Below are 20,074 nucleotides of genomic sequence, written 5' to 3' on the forward strand. Positions count from 1 at the left end.
TCAAGGGAGGGACACAGTGGAAGGTGATTGGATCATGGGGTCGTTTCCCCCATGCTGTTCTCATGATACTGAGTGAGTTCTCATGAGATCTGGTGGTTTTATGAGGCAGTTTTCCCTGCTCCAGCATGCTTCTTCTCTCTCCTGCCACCTTGTGAAGAGGTGCCTTCTGCCATGATTATAAGCTTCTTGAGGCCTCCCCAGCTATGCAGAATTGTGAGTCAATTAAACCTCTTTTCTTTATAAATTACCCAGTCTTGGGCAGTTCTTTATTGCAGTGCTAAAATGGACTAATACACCATGTAACTTGCTTTGGCTTCATAGCAGACAGAAAATATTTCTCTGCTCCTTGACTTTAGATTTGACCATATGACTTGCTTTGGCTAATGAAATATTAGTGAATGTAATATGAACAGAAGCTTGAACAGTGCCTGTGTAAATGGGTTTGTTCTCTGTCTTTTGTCATGAGAAGAATATGCCTTTAGAGAACTGCTGGTTCAGGATAAGAGACAGAGGAAGCTGATCTGGACCCTATCCATACTTAGAGCCAAGCCCAGAAGTTCTAAATCAGTTCTATATTAGCTGAACTCCGGGAGACTTCACAGATATGTGAGTAAGAAATGTATGCTTAGGCCAGGCGTGGTGGCTCACGCCTGTAATCCCAGCACTTTGGGAGGCCAAGGTGGGCGGATCACGAGGTCAGGAGATCGAGACCATCCTGGCTAACACGGTGAAACCCTGTCTCTACTAAAAATACAAAAAATTAGCCGGGTGTGGTGGCAGGCGCCTATAGTCCCAGCTACTCAGGAGGCTGAGGCAGGAGAATGGCGTGAACCCGGGAGGCGGAGGCTGCAGTGAGCCAAGATCGCACCACTGCACTCCAGCCTGGGTGACAGAGAGAGACTCTGTCTCAGAAAAAAAAAAAAAACAAATGTATGCTTATACTTGTAACCATGGAATTTTAGAGGGGCTTGTTACACAACACTGTTTTGGCAATACCTGACTAATCCTGTTTGCCACATTCAGTCTAATGATTACTCCTATCTACTAGAAAGACTGTTAAGTGGAAACTTTTTTCTGTCATACACTCTTAACAAAAAATCAGAGTTTTAAAAAATTACTAAAGGAGGAGGGTAATGGATATTGAGGGCAACTAACAATGTCTATTACAATTTTAGACTTTGCCTTTTCAGTAAGCATCTGTCCTCCTCACTATTGAGATTCGCAAAGTGGTCACAACAGAGTCTTTTATAGGAGGAAGTGTGTCTGTCTCCTTTGTTATTTTTAAGTCCTGAGCAACCTGTTCATTGTCAGACGTTGAACATTAAGATATAGCCACCCTTCATATAACTGCATTATAACACAATTTATTAAATATAATCATCATTATTGGAAATACTCAACTTAATAATATAATTAACAACATAAAAATGTCAAACTGTGTCTTAAAGGGAAGTTAGTCATGAAAAACCTGGATATATTTATAATATATATATATGTATATATATATAAAATCATGTTTGAAACATCTCTTAAAACTGCTAGTTCCTGGGTTATTCATTTAGTCAAATGATAGAAATAAAATCATTGGATTTAACATTGTTTCCAAAGGGAACTATTAAATCTGCCAGCTTAGAGACAGGAAGAGGCTGCAAACAAGAATGACACACAAGTCGGCATTTGACTCATGGTGCTTGGTTTAATTGTAAGTGTGTATGTGGCAACTGGAGAACACAATAAAGTCATTATACTTTTTTATTGCAGCTCTCGACCAAAACAGGGAACTGGGGAAATCTAGTTTAGAGTAGACAAAATAAATACAAACTGTACAGCCTACCTCCTTGCTCCAGCAGAGCCCCATGTCACCTGCAATAAACTGTAAACTTTCACAACCCGCCTTGGATGGACTTCCCTAATGACAATCCCGTTGAAGAATAGACTGAGAAGAAAAGAGTGAAATGGAAAATTTGGAATTTAGAAGTGGAGTTGGAGAAAGACAGTTGAGAAGACTGGGGTCATTAGTCTGATTATGACATCTAGAAAGCTGAGAACACCTGATTAGGCTAAGGGCATAAAATAGATTAAAGATTGCAGCTATCCTGGCAACAAAACGACACTATATCTTACTGAAATAAATTTAAAAACTAGCCATGCACAGTGGAGCTTGCCTGTAGTCCTAACTACTTGGGAGGCTGAGAGAGGAAGCCCACTTAAGTCCAGGAATTCAAGGCTGCAGTAAGCTCTGATCACCCCACTGCACTCTAGACTAAAAAAAGAGAGAGACTCCATCTGTAAAAAATAGATAAATAAGCAAATAACTTTTATAAATTAAAAAAATTTTCAGCTGCCCAAAGAATCTAAGCTTTCTTATTCTAAGAGCCCTGAAATATGCCAGCACCAAAATCACTTAGTTTATCTAGCCACTTAATCCATTTTTAAATTTAGTACACTATGTTTCCTAATTATCCTTTATTATCAAGAATTTTCTATGCGAAAATCCTCAATAAAATACTGGCAAACTGCATCCAACAGCACATCAAAAAGCTTATCCACCATGATCAAGTCAACTTCATCCCTGAGATGCAAGGCTGGTTCAACATACGCAAATCAATAGACATAATCCATCACATAAACAGAACCAATGACAAAAACCACATGATTATCTCAATAGATGCAGAAAAGGCCTTCAACAAAATTCAACAGCCCTTCATGCTAAAAACTCTCAATAAACTAGGCATTGATGGAACGTATCTCAAAATAATAAGAGCTATTTATGACAAACCCACAGCCAATATCATACTGAATGGGCAAAAACTGGAAGCATTCCCTTTGAAAACCGGCACAAGACAAGGATGCCCTCTCTCACCACTCCTATTCAACATAGTATTGGAAGTTCTGGCCAGGGCAATCAGGCAAGAGAAAGAAGTAAAAGGTATTCAATTAGGAAAAGAGGAAGTCAAATTGTCCCTGTTTGCAGATAACATTACTGTATATTTAGAAAACCCCATCATCTCAGCCCCAAATCTTCTTAGCTGATAAGCAACTTCAGCAGTCTCAGGATACAAAATCAATATGCAAAAATCACAAGCATTCCTAAACACCAATAACAGAAACACAAAGCCAAATCATGAGTGAACTCCCATTCATGATAGCTACAAAGGGAATAAAATACCTAGGAATACAATTTATAAAGGATGTGAAGGACCTCTTCAAGGAGAACTACAAACCACTGTTCAAGGAAATCAAAGAGGACACAAACAAATGGAAAAACATTCCATGCTCATTGATAGGAAGAATCAATATTGTGAAAATGGCCATACTGCCCAAAGTAATTTATAGATTTGATGCTATTCCCATCAAGCTACCATTGACTTTCCTCTCAGAACTGGAAAAAACTACTTTAAATTTCATATGGAACCAAAAATGAGCCCGCATAGCCAAGACAATCCTAAGCAAAAAGAACAAAGCTGGAGGCATCACGCTACCTGACTTCAAACTATACTAGAAGGCTATAGTAACCAAAACATCATGGTACTGGTAACAAAACAGACATATAGTCCAATGGAACAGAACATAGACCTCAGAAATACCACTACACATCTAAAACCGTCTGCTCTTTGACAAACATGACAAAAACAAACAATGGGGAAAGGATTCCTTCTTTAATAAATGGTGCTGGGAAAACTGGCTAGCCACATGCAGAAAGCTGAAACTGGATGCCTTCCTTACGCCTTACACAAAAATTAACTTAAGATGGATTAAAGACTTAAATGTAAGATCTAAAACCATGAAAACCCTAGAAGAAAACCTAGGCAATACCATTCAGTACATAGGCTTGGGCAAAGACTTCATGACTAAAACACAAAAAGCAATGGCAATAAAAGCCAAAATAGACAAATGGGATCTGATTAAAATAAAGAGCTTCAGCACAGCGAAAGAAACTATCATCAGAGTGAACAGGCAACCTACAGAATGGGAGAAAAATTTTGCAATCTATCCATCAGACAAAGGGCTAATATCCAGAATCTACAAGGAACTTAAACAAATTTACAAGAAAAAATCAAAAAACCCCATCAAAAAGTGGGTGAAGGATATGAACAGACACTTATTAAAAAGAGACATTTATGCAGCCAACAAACATATGAAAAAAAGCTCATCATCCCTGGTCATTACAGAAATGCAAATCAAAACCACAATGAGATGCCATCTCATGCCAGTTAGAATGGCGATCATTAAAAAAGTCAGAAAACAACAGATGTTGGAGAGAATGTGGAGAAATAGGAACGCTTTTACATTGTTGGAGGGAGTATAAATTAGTTCAACCGTTGTGGAAGACAGTGTGGCAATTCCTCAAGGATCTAGAACTAGAAATACCATTTGACCCAGCAATCCCATTACTAGGTATATACCCAAAGGATTATAAATCATTCTACTATAAAGGCACATGCACACTTATGTTTACTGCAGCACTGTTCACAATAGCAAAGACTTGGAACCAACCCAAATGCCCATCAATGATAGACTGGATGAAGAAAATGTGGCACATATTCACCATGGAATACTATGCAGCCATAAATAAGGATGAGTTCATGTCCTTTGCAGGGACATGGATGATGCTGGAAACCATCATTCTCAGCAAGCTAACACAAGAACAGAAAACCAAACACCACATGTTCTCACTCATAAGTGGGAGCTGATCAGTGAGAACACATGAACACAGGGAAGGGAACATCACACACTGGAGCCTTTGAGGGGGTGGGGGGCTAGAGGAGGAATAGGGTTGATGGGTGCAGCAAACCACCATGGCACGTGTATACCTATGTAACAAAACTGCACGTTCTGCACATGTACCCCAGAACTTAAAGTATAACTTAAAAAAAGAATTTTTTTATCCATTCTTATCCATTTAATTTTCCAGATGAATTTTATAAAGTGAAATATGAATTGCATCAAATATAAAAATAATTTAGGTAAAAATTGAGTCTCTCCTGCCAGGATCATGATATTTTCTATAATGAGACAATCTTCAGCAATATCTCTCACTCCAGATAAGCGCATCACCCCGACGAGGATGCAGTGTGACTCTCAAGGAAGTCTACATGTTTTCATTTGCGGATTTGAGTGTTTATTTCTGCTTAGCTAATTCAAGTCAGTTGCAAAGTTGGTTGAGGCTCTTCCTTTCTCTCCAGTAGGCTTCACCTCAGTTTAGTTGGGGGATAAGAGTCTGGTAAAGGAACTCAGAACATGTCTATGCAGCCCCTTTCGGCCCGTCTTACATTACTATTCTTTGATGTTGCATGATTAAAGTTCACTTTCTTCATCTTTGTATGTGTAAACTAAATATAAAATCCTAAGCCCCCTCACTGACTGAACAGACAGACCTCTTTGCCACCAAGGAGACCCCAGAAAAGCCTTAAAACTGAGTTTCTGGCCATGACAAGACAGGAGGTCAGACACACCTCATGATAACTCCCCTCTCTTTATGGTTCAGATGCAACAACATTAATGTTAAATTAATTAAATGTTAATGTTAAATTAATAAACATTAATAAACAACAATAATGTTAAATTAATAAAAACAGCATTAATGTTAAAACAGAGATCATAAGATTCACAGAGCAGACTCTTCACGGCAATAAAGAAACAAATTATAAATGGGACTTAATGCCATGCCAAGCAAGGGTTAAGTCACACACTCCTACACTTAAAGAATAAACTATGTTCTGACTGCCACAAGGTTTTTCTTTTTCTCTAGCAGTTAAACAAGCACTGGCCTCGAGATCAGCAACATTAAAACAATTACAACCCTCCCAGTCACAGACACTGACAAGCTGTACCCCCTGTTTCACCAGCCATAACTACAGCTTATTTTGGACAGGGGACTGACTTCAGTCACTTTCTCCTGACCATGGATTGGTTCTGGCTGGTTTACAGAGGCTGCACACTGGAGTGCCTTCATGTCCAGAAAAGACGTTTCGACATATAAGGCCTAATTGTAATACATTTAAGTGTTAAGTCTCCACCCCAAAATGAACATGGGCCTTACGGTACATGCATGTTCCTTCAATACGCATGCAGCAGGACTAACTTCATGAATATTCAGAGCTCCTTCTGTAACCTCTTGAATACACAGGTTTAGCCAGTTCTTTCAACATAAAGCTCCTACCCCAACCCCTCCTCCTCTGAAGAGCCTGTCTCCGGTCTTGGTCGGAGGCTGTGCTTCCCAGCCTGTGGGGTGGCCACCTAGCACGCTGTACACCTTTATAAGAAATAAACTCTTCTTTTCCAAATGTATAAACTGTGTGTGTGTTTTTTTAAGTTGACATACATCAGCACAGCTTGGTGATTTCACAACTAATATGATTGTCTTACGGATGTCAGAGATTTAGCTAACACTTATTTCAACATGGCAGTAGGTGTCTGTATACTTGTTTGGAAAAAAACACAAGCCACTTATTGCTTCGCTTTCACACCACCGCCACCACAATCATCAACACAGAAGACTTCTGTGACCCATTGTGTGGGGTTCTCTGTACCACCAAGTAAGCAACCAATTCTGCAGCAGAAATCAGCTTGGTGTCCTCCAATTCAGTTCTGATTCTCTCTACCTGGTGGTAGCGTCAGATCTGGCAAGTGAGGGCTCAGTCCTTGAGACTGCATCCCACCCCTTCAGACACCAGTCACAAGTTTGGGCTTCCAGAACTTCTGACCCACCAGCTTCAAGATGGGGTTCCCATAACTCCCTCTTTAGATTTGATTAATTTGCTAGAATGGCTCACCAAGCTCAGGGAACGACTTGCTTACATTTACTGGTTTATTATAAAGGATATTACAAAGGATACAGATGAAGCAGTGCATAGCAGGAGGGGCCGAGAGCTTCCATGCCCTCCCTGGGTGTGCCACCCTCCAGGAACCTCCATGTGTTTAGCTATCTGGAAACTCTCTTAGCCCTGCCCTCTTGAGTTTTTATGGTAGCTTTTTCACCTAGAGATGATTGAAATATACAACCATACTGAAATATGATTGGACAAAAAGGGTACGAACTAAACTCAGCAATGCCTGTCGGTGCAGATTCTTTTTGGCCTCTCTGTGTAGCATTTTTTCTTCCAGGATATGGAGCAGGACACTCTCTGGCAGGTGAAAGGAGGTAAGGAGAGCATCAGAGAGAGATTCTTTTTATTGTAATAAAGGTTATGAGAGATATGAGCCAGAAACTGTGGATGAAAATACATATATATATCATATTTTATGTATGGTCTATATCATATACATAATACAATATATCATATTTTATATAGCATATATAATATTATATATGTGATATTTATATATAAATATCATATATAAAATATGATATATATACAATACCTAAAATGATGCAGTCACCATTATTTGGTTGCTGTGTCCTCCACTTACCCTCACCCCTAGGTAGATTCAGCCAGTGAATTTTAGTGGAAAGGCCATCGACTTTGAACCAGCACAGGCCTGGATTAGTATTTCACCAGAGTCATTCAAAAGATGTATAACCTTAGCCCAACGGACTCATTCTTCCGAACCTCAGTATGTTCACCTATTAAACAGGGATAAAAGCAATGGTAAAGCTATGTGAATATTAACCAAGATCACACAATAATAAGTGTCTAGTATAATGTCTGATATTATGAGAAGGCCCCAAATAAAAATGAACTGCTATTAATGGCATCAGCAATAATAAGATATGTCTAAATCATGTAATAGCAAATAATGATGAAAACCTGGCTCAGGCTGTATCATCATCTAGATGTGTATTTAAATCTTAGCTACACCAATTACAAACTATGTAAATACATAGAATATATTCACACCTCTGACAAGTTACTTAACACCTCTGAAAATAAGTTCCCACATATATATTGTAGAAAATAATACAAACCTTATCGAGTTAAAATGAAAGTTAAATAAGATTCTGTGTATAAGGAATTTAGCCCAGTTTCTAGCACATGAAAAGCCCACAATTGATGGTAACAACTGTTGTATTATGACTGTTGTTAGACATTGTAAAGGCCAAGTAAGTTAGGGTATAGAAAGCTCTAAAAGGATACCCTAGGTAGGAAGTGCTAAAATTGCAGCAATCAACACTTATCACCACAAATATAACTACCATCACTACTACCTCTACTACCAATATTATTAAAGATCGACTTAGCAATTCCAAACTTCTAAATGTCAGAATTGAACAGATGATTACAATGAGTGGTGCATATGTATAAGACAAAAGTATTCCCCCAAATTTCTAGTCTCTGCACACTCACCTTCATCCTGTAGACTAATTTCTCATTGACAAATGAATCTTCCCTAAATGCTATTTGTTTTGTTTTAAGTTCAGATATAGAAACAAGATTTCATATGTTGGTCATCTAAAAAATAGTACTTGGACTTTTCTACAAAAAGTTCAAACCTAGCTAAGCAGGTATTCTTCCCCAAACCCAGCAAGACTATGATGATTACTATTCAGAAATTCGAAAGCCCACAAATCTTTTTTTTTTTTTTCAGTATCTTTAACCTGCTGGTGATCATATTCTCTGGACTTCAATAAGCTTCCCTGCCTCTTAGTGAATAATCTAGGACCTTCATTTCCTGAATAGGAGTAGAAACACATCGGTGAATTTTACTCATCAGGAAACATTGAATTATTTTCCTTAGAAGCAGCTAGATTCAGCATCTGAGAGAAATACGAAAGACTTTTTCCTTTCTCGTGCTGTGAAACTAAATTCAGTCTTCATGACCAGGAAGTTAGAAAAGAACTTACTCTTGTGAGTGACTAAAGGGGAATATATCATCCTTTGAGAGAAATAACATATCCCAGAGGACACAGAAATGGTCTGAGAGGTGGGAGATGTAGTTTATTTTTCTGGGTCCTACATGATCATCTGTATAATCTGATTTAAATTCTGCACTGTTGATATATATCATATTATTTTCTTACCAGTATACTGGGATTAATCAGAAACATGAAGAAAGAGACAAAGGTGAAGATGAACGAACTAGGTAATTTAACATTTGTTTGCTCTAGTTAATTACTGCAACAACTTAATGAAGAGTTATCTTCATTTTAGAGATAGGGAAACAGAGGCTTATAGGACTAAATTACTCACATATATCAACATCTGGATAGCAGCAGAGACAAGATTTGAGACTCAGTTGTCAACGTCACTGTTCTCTTTTTGTTCATGCTATATGGTCTTAAAACAACAACAGTAAAATAACAACAAAAAAGACCTTTGTTTCTCCTGCCCTAAACTGACTTTATCCACCTTTGCCTCTATAGATACAAGTTTTCTTTAGTGACTCTTGCTACTGTTTTTTTTTTTTTTAACTTTTATTTTAGGTTCAGGGGTACATGCACAGGTGTGTTATTTAGGTAAACTCACGTCACAGGGGTTTGTTGTACAGATTATTTTGTCACCCAGGTACTAAGCCTAGTACTCAGTGATTATTATTTCTGATCCTCTCCCTCCTTCAACCCTCTATTCTCAAAAATTGACAAATGGTATCTAACTAAACAAAGAGCTTCTGCACAGCAACAGAAACTATCAACAGGGTAAACAGACAACCTACAAAATGGGAGAAAATATTTTCAATCTATGCCTCTGACAAAGGTCGAATATCCAGCATCTATAAGGAACTTAGACAAATTTACAAGAGAAAAACAAATAACCCCATTAAAAAGTGGGCAAAGGACATGAAGAGACACTTTTCACAAGGAGACATATAGATATAATTAATTTCCTTAAGGTTTACAAGCAGGTGGTAAATAATCCAAGACCACCCTACCCCACTCAACCCCACCACACATGCCAGGGTTACATTATTGGAGAAAAACCCATTGGAATAAATATAACATCCAGGCCAAAGAAGCCCAACTCAGGCTCCATTTTGTAAGGGCTGTAGTTTAGCTGAGTTGCTAATTCCTGGGCATGAGAATCTTTATTGCTATTATCACTTGAGGCCTGTGTCTGTTCGTAATACCTGGAGGGGTTCCTTATTTTGCAATTTTATACTATCAACAGAAAAGATTTATTGAGATGAGCTGTGTGAACCAGACTATAAATTCAGATCCTATTGCTCTAGTTTTATTTGATACTCACACAGACAGAAGGCCCTTTCTTAAGCTGACAACCTATAATGGATGTTTATTACCTTGTACGCACAAGAATATGTCTGGTTTAGATATCATCTTTTATATACCTATCTTTTGTATATGAGGACATTCCTTTAAAACATGCTTTTATTATTAATGAAATATAGTTATATGTATTACATAGAATGGTGTTCTCCCTAGGGTGTTCAATTATAATGTTTTCTAGGAAATGGTTTTTAATGTTCATATCAGTTGGTAGGTAATAAGATGTGGTAACTTTTTTACTTTCTTCTTTTTTTATATTATTTGTATTATTGTATTTTTTATATTATATTATATATAATTCTTTAGAATGAGCATGTATTTTATATTATTTTCATATAATCCATATGAGGTATTCTATTATAACAATATATATGGGGCACACAAAATTCTGTCTCTTAAAATGTGTTATGCTATTAAAACAGTAAAGTAAAAATATTATTATCAATTAGACTGCCATGTTGTAACTGTATAACAGTAAAACCTATAGAGTACGTGAATGACCTTACATTGAACTGAGAAAATCCCATTCCAAAAAAATAACAAAGCAGTTGCTTCCAAACAACCCCTCATACATTAGCTTCCTCCCATTTGGGCATGGATGCTGGATAAATGATACAAGCCTACTGACATTCACATAATATCCAAACTCACATTACAGCAAAGCATGATATTAAAGTATTTGACTGTATTTATTTTGCTAAAATAATAATTTTGTTCAAATGGTGGAGGAGTAATGATGTGTATTAATTTAACTGAGAGACCACCTCCTCCACCCCATACCTCTAGCTCAGGTCTTTATTAACTCACATGTGTGCCCCAATCCTTACCTCAAGTAGTATTATTTATTTACCTACTCTTTGTATGAAGCAGAACCCACAGAATGAAGAAAGCTAAGAGGCTGAGTTTATCTACTCAATAAAGGGTTGACACGGAGAGAGAAGAAAGACAGAAAACCATACAGGTGGGTTTAAATGAATATTTGGAGAGTTTAGCATCTGAAAGACTACATATATTATATATATGAGATATATATTTACATATATAATAATATATATAAATATTACAAAGTACCTGTAAAACATATATAAACTCAGAGTGGAAATGAATGAGTTTGGGAAGTATTGTTAACTATCAATTTGTTGCCTTTTTTTAATATCAAGTTTTTATCAAATAAGTGTTAATATTTGTTTCTAATTATTGTTGGCTTTCTGGCCTGTGCCTTTTCGAATACTATTCTATGTAAAGACTGAGTCATATGGACTCCAAACATATCTAGTTTCAAATTCAATATAAATGAAATACTTTTCTGGTATCAGTAACAGATCTTTTTAAAAAGAGAAAGGGGGCTGGGCAAGGTGGCTCGCACCTGTAATCCCAGCACTTTGGGAGGCCAAGGCGGGAAAATCACCTGAGGTCAGGAGTTCGAGACCAGCCTGGCCAACATGGTGAAACCCTGTCTTTACTAAAAATACAAAAATTAGCCGGGCATGGTGGTGCATGCCTATAATCCCAGCTACTTGGGAGGCTGAGACAGGAGAATGGCTTGAACCCGGGAGGTGGAGGTTGCAGTGAGCAGAGATCATGCCACTGCACTCTACCCTGGATGACAGAGCAAGACTCCATCTCAAAAAAAAAAAAAAAAAAAAAGAGAAATGGTAACATGATTAGTAGTGCACAACAAGGGAACACCTTTATTCTGGTTTCCTTTGGTCCCTCTTCTTCATTCATCTACTTTGCTAATATTCTATGATGACTGCAATACTCCATCAGAACAGTCACCTTGATTTTTGGCTAATTTCAGAGGCTCTAAAATTTCTCTGTTTATCTCTTATAGTAGAAAATATTCACAAGCTGTTCTTCTGTAGTTCAAAATATTGTTCATAATTTTCTGCTACCATGCTCAGTTTAAGACGAAGAAGGCCAAAAACCTTGTGATTGACAATGATAGTCATTACTAGCCTGGACTAAGAAAGCACTGCATTATCAAAGCATAAGGACCAGCCCTTATATCAGGACAGAGGTGCCAGGGAAGGGCTTCCCTAACAGTTTACATTGAAAAGAGAAATAAATTATTTACTTCTTGTTCTTTTTTAAAAAAGTCCTCTTAATGCTGTTTATAGTCATGAACGTTTTTCTCCAATTAATTTCTGCATGGTACCATGTGGAAATCTGTTGATAGTATTGATAGCTAATAATACTTCCAAAACTCATTCTTTCCAATCTGAGTTTAGATATGTTTTACAGGAACTCTGTAGCTGAAAATCTGTGTTTGGGTTTGGACTTTATCAATTTTTGATAAGAAAAGAGTATACATAGCCATAGTAATAGCTTTTTCTTTCTGTAAGACATATATAATATAAAGATGTATTGAATTCTACTGTTTTCATAAAACCTTGACTTGGAGAATATGTACTTTTCACACAAAAAAATAAAAATACATTTCTTCCTTCCTTTACTATTGTTTTCAGGTGATTTTCCCCAGCAATAAACTTTAAGGTTTCATAAAATAAATATTAAATCATACTAATTGCATTATAGTCATTATTTTTCTTTTGAGGCAAATGAATTACCAATAGGGTTTTGAAAGTGCATACCACAGATGAGTAATATGTCTAACATTTCAATTAAACATACTATGGCTGAAAATTAACTCAAAAGTTCAACAGAACATAGATAAATCAGTTGCTTACCATGAGACCTGTTGCTAAGTGAGGATGTTTTTGTCAATTTGGAAAAAGAGAGCATCAACTATTAATCTATTAGAGTTTTCTTGCTTTCCTTGCAACTTTCATCTCAAATTATTCTTTTGCTTTCAGTCTTTTAAAAACAGTCCTGCTGGCTTTAGTTCACTTCCTTGGCTTCACAGCTTCAAGGAAGGTTTTAAAGACAGAGGTCATATATCACCCTAGCAACCTGGTTGGAGAGAAGTGATGTTTTCTAAAATATTATAAAGCAAATCAAGCATCTGGCTGATTTATTAGATAGGGCTAGCCACTTGTTCTTAACTAGTCATGTTGTCCTGGTGAAAAGTGAACAGTGCCAGGTCTTAAAGGTGTTAAATGTGTTTCCTAAAAGCATTATGTGCAATGGCAAGATCAGCTCTTTATTCTCAAAAGAGTACATTAGCAAATAACTACTAAATTAATGTGAACTATTTTTTTGTGTGTGTGTAAGTGGTGTTTGGCCAAAATCAAGTAACTGGCAAAATACTCAGGCTGAATATGAATAGGCACTGTTTGAGAATATGTAAAACATGTTATCTGGTAAAAAGTTGCAAATTGAATAATTACGTTGCAGTCTCAATATGGACACATACTTTCTTTTTTCATTATTAAAGAAAACAAACAGTCACCTAAGGTGGCTACACACAGGCATACTCACTACTAATAAAGAGATACCATGTTTTCCTCTCTCCTGCCATGTGTGAGGTTTCCTAACAGTGAGGGCTTCCAATCGTGGATTAATACTTTTCATCTTTCTTCTGCAATTTCTAGATCAACACTGGAACCAAAAATTTTGCACACTTCTACACCAACATACCAGAAAATTAGAAACACTAACCACGGCTATTAAAAAGTAAACACATTTCCCAATATTGTCTATTATTCTTACTCCTATCTTTTTTTCTCTTTATTATAAAATCTCAGCTTGGTCCAAGAGAAAGAAGTAAATAAACAAAATTCCAGGGCCAGGCTCGGTGGTTCACACCTGTAATTCCAGCACTTTGGGAGGCCTAGGTGGGTGGATCACGAGGTCAGGAGTTCGAGACCAGCTTGACCAATATGGTGAAACCCCATCTCTACTAAAAATACAAAAATTAGCTGGGCATGGTGGTGCGCACCTGCAGTCCCAGCTGCTCGGGAGGGAGGCAGGAGAATCGCTTGAACCCAGGAGATGGAGGTTGCAGTGAGCTGAGATCGCACTACTGCACTCCAACCTGGATGACAGAGCAAGAGTCTGTCTCAAAAAACAAAAAGAAAAAGAAAAGAAAAGAAAAGAAAAGAAAATTCCAGAGAGATGATGGAGGGATTTGGGGCTTGTGACAGCCATATTATTGCAAAGCTATCAGACACCAGCTCTCTGGTGGCTCTCTGTGCAAATCATTCCAAAGTGATAACTGTCAAAATTTTCCCCCACTCTAAGGGAAGCATTATATTAGAGCATAATCTCCACTGAATTCCAACAGCAACTCACTTTTGCCCAAAAGCTAAATGGACTCTTAACTACCATCTTATCTAAATAGCTTCATTACTGATAGAATATGTTAGAAAAGAGGACAATGAGAGACCCTCAGAATTTGGCTTATTAAGAGTAACATTTAAGAACGAGTGCCCATGTCCTTGCTTTGTAACTGAATGCAGGTTCAGCCACTCACTGCTTGAGAAGTCAAATAACAAGGACGAGATTCCATAGAAAGGAAGTGACTTTATTTGCCAAAGCTAGCAATGGGGAAGTGGTTCAGGCTCCTGCCTTAATGGAATTGCTTCAAATTTTGGGCAGAAAGGAAAAGCTTAAAAAGGGAAGTTTGGCATGAGGGAGATGCAGAAGGGGGCGAGGCAGTACAGGTCTATGTGACTTGTTCTGATGACATATCTTGAGTTATTGCCCCATCCACTGAATGGGCTGGTGCCATGGCGGGCACAGCCAGGTTGTAAATTAACCACAGCCTTTAAGTGATCTCCTGATGGGGGAGAATTTCACAGGCACCTGGGTTGTTTTAAGATCTCCTCTCTGAAACTTTGAAGCAAACATATAGTTACATAAGCTAGCGGTGTAAGGAGTGCCTGGTGCATAAAGAGCAAAGGTTATAATCACATTCCTGAGAGCTAAGGCGTGAGTATGCATGAAAAACAAGAAAAGGAGAAAAAGGAAAAAACGATTTTTAAGAAAAAAGGGTACTTGGTTACACTTCTAGGTAATTACATTCTGATTGTTATGATGTCACAGGTGGGAATGTTAGAAGAAAGATTTTAACAAGAATTCAAGAATATAATAAAATTGTAAACAGCATATAGAGCCTATTTTCTCTATAATCTGAAGACCAATTGCATGGCCTGTTGGAGTAAGACCCAGTACTCATTTTCTACCCACCTCCCACAACTCAATTATTTTTTCTCCCATATGTTGGTGTTTTTTTCTGTGACTGATTCTACAAACCCATAAAAATATTAAGTGATGGTTTAAATATTGTCTGATAACTCTCATGTACTTCTCAAAGGACTACAATACCATAGCCTTGTAGTAGTATAATTTGGCACTATGTTTCAAAAGACTTTAAAAAGTTCATTCTCTTTGACCTAGAAATTTTACTTCAAGGAGTTTTCTAGTAGGGAAATAATCAGGAATGTGCACAAAATCAGCTATAGGATATTAATTGTACATAATTTAAAAAGTGTAGGGGCCGGGCATGGTGGCTCACGCCTGTGATCCCAGCACTTTGGGAGGCCGAGGTGGGCGGATCACGAGGTCAGGAGATCGAGACCATCCTGGCTAACACGGTGAAACCCCATCTCCACTAAAAATACAAAAAATTAGCCGGGTATGGTGGCGGCCGCCTATAGTCCCAGCTACTCGGGAGGCTGATGCAGGAGAATGGCGTGAACCCTGGAGGCGGAGCTTGCAGTGAGCCGAGATCTTGCCACTGCACTCCAGCCTGGGCAACAGTGCGAGACTCCGTCTCAAAAAAAAAAAAAAAAAGTGTAAATGATCAAAATGTCCATCAATAAGAGATTGCTAAAATTAATTCTGATATATTAATAAAGTGAAATAATATACAGGTGATAAAAATATATTGTAATAATAATATGAGATTATCTTATTGCATGAACAAAATAAGTCATAGAAAAAATACAAAGTATGATTTTTTTAGAAATAATTTTTAAAAATCTGCTCTTCCTGCCATCTTGGAACCTGTGGCAGTCTTTTGGAAATAGGACTTTTAAAACATTTCTGGAAAGCTGTAGTCCAATGCTATAGCCAGTTTTCTTGACTATAAATAGGGTTTCCAAAAGCAAACGGAGCACACAGCTCTTCTTAAAACTGAAGGTTGTTATGCCTGAGATGAAACTGAATTCTACTCAGGCAAGAGATGTGCTTATGTATATAGAGCAAATCACAACACAGTGACGTCAGTGGTAAACCAAACCAAACAAAAGTAATCTGGGGAAAGGTAACCTGTGTCCATGGAAACAGTGGCATGATTTGTGCCAAATTCTGAAGCAATCTGCCTATTAAGGGCACTGGACACAGAATCCGTGTGAAGCTGTACCCCTAAAGGTTTTAAACTGATGAAAAGTAAATCAATAAAGGGGGAATTTGTGCTCTGGTATTTTTGTTAGGTGGCTTTTAAAAAGTATTGCCCTGAATTGAGTTGTATGCTTAAAATGGCGAAGGTTATTCAGCATTTTCAGAGTATAAGGAAGTCAGAGCTATATGAACTATATGAATGATGATTGAAGGGTGATTACAGAGACTTAGACGATAACGAGGGTTTTAACGTATCTTAGTACAAGGCCTTATTGCATGGATTGTGGGAAGTAAGCTTTGGGGAAAGTGCAAAGGGGACTGTCTTCATCATTATGATGAGAGTTAGTGAAAGAAGCTTAAAATTATCCCTTAAATTACCTTGTAAGAGTATGTACTTGTTCAATATAGTTTGATTGGGAAACTGAAAAGCAAAAATGGAAATTAAAAATAATTTAAATGGAGATTATGTTGATGGTTTTTGGCAGCTCATTCAGATAGGCTAGGGCAAGATATCCTTGGAATTCGTGGCTGGACAAAGCATTCCAGTATATAACACTTGACTTGGAATAAGTAATGTATAAACTGAAAATATCAAAATAAAACCATATAATTTCATCTCAAAAATGTATGCACATATATACAAATCAAAGCAGCAATAGCTAGAAGGATACACATTCAAAGGCCAATAGCAAGCAAAGATTTGGTGAGATTATGGTTGAGATAGGTAGCTAGATATGTCATATGCTATTCTTTAATTTTCCTGACTGAATAAGCATTACTTAAGAAATCAAATAGGATACTCAGTTGCTGGGGGTTTTTGGAGATGGGGTCTCACTTTGTCACCCAGGCTGGAGTGCAGTGGTACAATCTTGGCTCACTGCAACCTCCACATCCTAGGCTCCAGTGATCCTCCAACCTCAGCCTCCAGAGTAGCTGGGACCACAGGCACATGCCACCATGCCTGGCTAATTTTTTGTAGAGATAGGGTTTTGCCATGTTGGCCAGGCTGGTCTCAAACTCCTGAGCTCAAGTGATCCACCTGCCTCGGCTTCCCAAAGTGCTGAGATTACAGGTGTGAGCCACTGCACCTGATCACTAACGTGCTGTTTTCAAATTAGCTAATAAACATAAGTTATACCTCTCATAGGTATTTACATTTGAAAAGTTTTATCACCAACACATTACTAGTCCTTCGCTAAAAAAGAAAGCAATTATCAAGAGAGATCAAATTCCATCCTATTCACCCTTTGCCTCAGGAAATAAAAAATGAGAAATTTGACCTACCAGACTAGTTCAGAAAAGTTACCAAATCTTGTTATGGGACAGGTAGATGAAATATACTGCATGCTTAGCCAAGGATAAGATTTGTTCCATTCTTGTCAATGTACCAGTGTCAGAGAATGTAGGTAGGTACCTATCTTTTTATTTATTTATGTTCAGGCTAAGATAGTTCTACTTGAAGAGAGAGAGAGAAGAAAAAAGGCTCAAATAGAGAAAAAAAAGAAAGCTCAAAGCTGGGTAATGAAACTTTTTCTATTTCTAAGAGGCAAATGCAGAATGCCAGGGAAACAAATTATAGAAATATAGGGAGTGATACCACTACACACTATTAGAATGACCAAAATCTAGAACACTGACAACAGCAAATGTTCGCAAGGGTATGGAGCAACAGGAACACTCATTCACTGCTGGTGAGAATGCGAAATGACACAGCCACTTTGAAAGACAGTTTGACATTTTCCTCCAAAACTAAACATATTATTATTATATGATTCAACAATTGTACTCCTTAGTATTTACCCAAATTGGATGAAAACTTATGGCACATAAAAACCTGCATACTGATGTACCTAGATATCCTTCAGTAGGTGAATGCACAAATAAATTGTGGTATATTCAGACAATAAATCATTATTTAGCACTAAAAAGATGTGAGTTATCATCATGAAAAAACCTGGAGGAACCTTAAATGCATATGACTAAGTAAAAGAAAGCAACATGAAAGGGCTACAGATTGTATGAATCCAACTATATGACACTGGAAAAGGCGTGAAAATATGGTGACAGAAAAAAGATAAGTGGTTGCCAAGGGTTAGAGGGGAGGGATGAACAGGTGGAGCACAGAGGATTTTTAGGGAAGTGAAACTATTCTATATGATGTTATAGCAATGAACACATATCATTATACATTTGTCAACACCCATGGAATGTATAACACCAAGAATAAACCTCGATATGAACCACGGACTTTGGGTGATAATGATGTCTTAAATGTAGGCTCATGATTGTAACAAACTTACCACTGTGGTATCGGATTTTGATAGTGAGTAAAAGGAGTATATAAGAAATTGCTGTACCTTCCATTCAATTTCGCTGTGAGTCTAAAACTGTTCTGATAACAATCAACTGTATTTTTAAAATATGTATCTATAAGGAATATTTTACAATGCTGAGAGCACAATTTTAATTCTTCAAGTATAAAATAAACAACACAATAAAAAAGAGAAAAGAGATGAGAAAAAACTGAGCAGGAATGTTTCTCCTAAGGATAGATGGTTTCATAACTGACTGTTATCAAATATTTGTTTGTTCTCTGAGGCCATGTGTATGTTTGTCCTCAGTGGATTTTATGTTGCCAGATTGCTTCTTACTCACTGACTCATCTTCTTTCATGTTCTTTTGTAGTTTTCCATGTATTCATGCTGCTTTTAGCTTGGCTTGTCTGATTTCTATGTACTTTCATTACCCCTATTCTTCAGTATAAAACAAATGGTAAATACAAACTCTGAGACCTGAAGACTTGGGGCATGTGGCTTCCTGGAATAAATGTCTCATTATAAAGCACTCATAAAAAATCTTCCATCCAAAATCAATTATAGCTTTAGGTTTTCAAGCGCACAGAAAAATATAGAAAACCAACATTACACTCAAAGTAAAAACGACAGCAGCAGTAGTTCTGGCATAAAAATATTTGCTGCTGCCTACTGTATTTGTCTCAGTGGAAAGACCAATTCATTTAACAGGCTATTCTTTTTTAGAAAGCACTAACATGTCAGCTAAACAGAGACTCTGATAGTGTCAGAGGTGTTTGGCAGAGCGGCTCCATCTTGAATATGAGCTGTGTAAAATAAGGCTGAGACCTGCTGGGCTGCATTCCCAGGAGGTTAGGCATTCTTAGTCACAGGGTGAGATAGGAGGTTGGCAAAAGGCACGGGTCACAAAGACCTTGCTGATAAAAGGATGCGCTAAAGAAGCTGGCCAAAACCTACCAAAACCAAGATGTTGACGGAAGTGACCTCTGGTCATCCTCACTGCTCATTATTTCCTAATTATAATGTGTTAGCATGCTAAAAGACATTTCCCCCCCAGTGTCAGGACAGTTTATAAATGTCATGGCAACATCGGCAAGTTACCCTATACGGTCAAAAATAGGAGGAACCCTCAGTTCCAGGAATTGCCCACCCCTTTCCGAGAAAACTCATGAATAATTCACCCCTCGTTTGGCATATAATCTAGAAGTAACTATAAGTATACTTTGTTGAGCAGCATGCCACTGCTCTGCCTCTGGAGTTGCCATTGTCATGTTCCTTTACTTTCTTAATAAAATTGCTTTCATTTTACTCTATGGACTCTCCCCAAATTCTTTCTTGCAAGGTCCAAAAACCC

General features: G+C 37.5%; 1 pseudogene; it reads left to right on the forward strand.

Moving 5' to 3' along the window:
* The first annotated feature begins 16,110 nt into the window (after positions 1–16,110).
* On the forward strand, positions 16,111–16,436 carry LOC106634729 (large ribosomal subunit protein eL33-like; annotated as a pseudogene).
* Positions 16,437–20,074: the final 3,638 nt, after the last annotated feature.

The sequence above is a fragment of the Pan paniscus genome, chromosome 3, assembly GCF_029289425.2.
Source record: "Pan paniscus chromosome 3, NHGRI_mPanPan1-v2.0_pri, whole genome shotgun sequence".
Taxonomy (NCBI): Eukaryota; Metazoa; Chordata; class Mammalia; order Primates; family Hominidae; genus Pan; species Pan paniscus.